At 45.3% G+C, this 2,143-nt stretch overlaps 1 non-coding gene across 1 annotated transcript; it reads left to right on the top strand.

Moving 5' to 3' along the window:
• Window positions 1–253: 253 nt before the first annotated feature.
• On the top strand, window positions 254–335 carry trnas-acu (transfer RNA serine (anticodon ACU)). Its single transcript has one exon. It is a non-coding gene; the product is annotated as a tRNA-Ser (tRNA).
• The last annotated feature ends 1,808 nt before the right edge of the window (window positions 336–2,143 follow it).

Raw genomic sequence — 2,143 nt, 5'->3', positions numbered from 1 at the left:
AAGAGAAAGGATGACAAATGGCTTTTATCTGGAACTTTTCATGTCAAAGGAGCTCAATGTGCTTTCCGTGGACAACAGGGCCACTGAACTCCACACCGGCCACTGAAGCACAGCAGTGGCTTGGTGGCTTGACATCTCCCAAAGAAAATGTTGAAATCGCATGTGGAACAGGAAAATGACCCTTCGAGTACAAGGGAAAAAAAAAAGATCATCTGGAGCACGCCAACACATGTACGGACAGCCTAGTTTTCTTGATGAGGTGGCCAAGTGGTTAAGGCAATGGACTACTAATCCATTGGGCTTTGCATGCATGGGTTTGAATCCCATCCTTGTCACATTCAGCATCTGACACATGTGCCCATTCAAAGTTGGCCTTGCTTTCTTTTGCTCTGGTACTAGAGCAGTACATTTTCTAGCTGTGGCTGAAGATGGTATAGTAGGCTAACATCGGTATCGAGCAGTGACAGTAACAGTATTTACTGAGAGAGAGAGAGGCAGCTCAGAAGATGAGCTCCTAATTTCTTTGAGATTTTATTGTTTTCTGTAACTGAACAAATAGTCTAGGAATAAGGCAACATCTAACAAAAACGAAAGAAAACCAAAGAAGTAAAGAAATAATTTATCATTGAAAAAAAAACAACAAAGCAAACATCTGAAAATCTGAAGACCAACTATAAGACACAGCTACACCTGAAGATAAAGGACCTGAGGAAAAACTTCAAAGAGAAAAATCTTCAAGAAATGAAGAGGAACAAACAGAAAAAAAGGAACAATTAAAACAAGGAAATAGAATAAGAAGACAAGAAAGAAATAAAAAGTACACCAAAGGAAACAAGAAGGAAAGGGAAAATACAAGCAGCATCAAGAGAAGCCAAGAACTCAGCCATAAGCACGAAAAACAACTGGTAAGCCCTGATCTTTCTTCTCCTTATTTGAAGAGGCCTCTAAAATTGAACTGATTTACTAAATAAAAGTAAAAAAAAAGTCTTTAGAAAAAGTTACCTTAAAGTTTAAACTAAACCAAATACCACTTGGGCCCATTAAACTCAAAAGGCCAAAGTTGAAGAACCTGTTCCCAAGCAACAGTGGGGCTGATTGTATTCAAAACGCCCTAGCCAGGCTGTCTTTTTGCTCTTCTCACCTGGGCCGATTGTATTTAAAAGAAGCAAGATGAGTACAGAGCAGAAGACAGCCCCACTGGACCAGCCCTGCCCTCTCAGCACAGTACTCCAATACCCTGAGGACGCAAAAACCGTTAAGACCAGGAAACAGTACAAAGACACATGGATGAAGGAAAATCCAGAGACCCTTATCGCTGACTACTGCCAGGCAGGAGAAAAACACATTAAAACCTGCTCTTCTTTACTGAGCACCCAAATGCCTGGCACACAGCTGTGTGCAAGACATATACAAACACCACGAGAAGGGGCATCAGCAAAGGCAGGCAAATCTCCATAGGGGGTGACAGTGAGCTAGAAGACACTGTCCTGACCGTCAACACTTACCACAATGGTACAGTGATGATAAAGGGCAGTGAGGCTGCTCTGGAGCTATTTGAGGAAAAGTTCACAGACCTGAAATCACAGGCTGACCTGGAGAAACCTCCCCCAGAAACAGGAGAGAGATCCAGTAGCCTGATGCCTACCACACCGGAGAGTTCAGCTCCACCTGACTCTGAGCCCACGAACACAGCCACAGCTACAGAACAGATCAGCAAGAGTGTAGCCCTAGGCAACACTGAATCACACCACCCAGACACACACGGCCCACACCAACCCCCCTATGACCACAGCACAGCGCGCCTCCTGAGAGAGAAACTCTCTGCTTTGGAGCTGGACTTCACTGAGTCCAAGGAACTGATGCTGGGGAGACTCACAGAGGGGCAGACAGCACAACAGCTAAGAGACGAGGTTAACAAACACAGGAACGAATGCAAAACCTCCAACAAACAGCTCAGGGCACAGATGGAAGAGTTGCTGCAGGACAACAGTAAGCTGCAGTCGGAAGTAGCAGAGCTGAGAGAGGAGGTGCAGCTCGCGGAGAGGACAAGCAAGACCCTCAAAGAACAGCTGAGGAAACTCACTACTTCCCACTGCAGCCCCGACTGCAACAGAACAGCCCTGAGGCCCAGAACACCCAACAC

Source organism: Atractosteus spatula, unplaced genomic scaffold, assembly GCF_055471065.1.
Source record: "Atractosteus spatula isolate fAtrSpa1 unplaced genomic scaffold, fAtrSpa1.hap1 Scaffold_8, whole genome shotgun sequence".
Taxonomy (NCBI): Eukaryota; Metazoa; Chordata; class Actinopteri; order Semionotiformes; family Lepisosteidae; genus Atractosteus; species Atractosteus spatula.
This window is presented reverse-complemented; position numbering and strand designations above follow the sequence as displayed.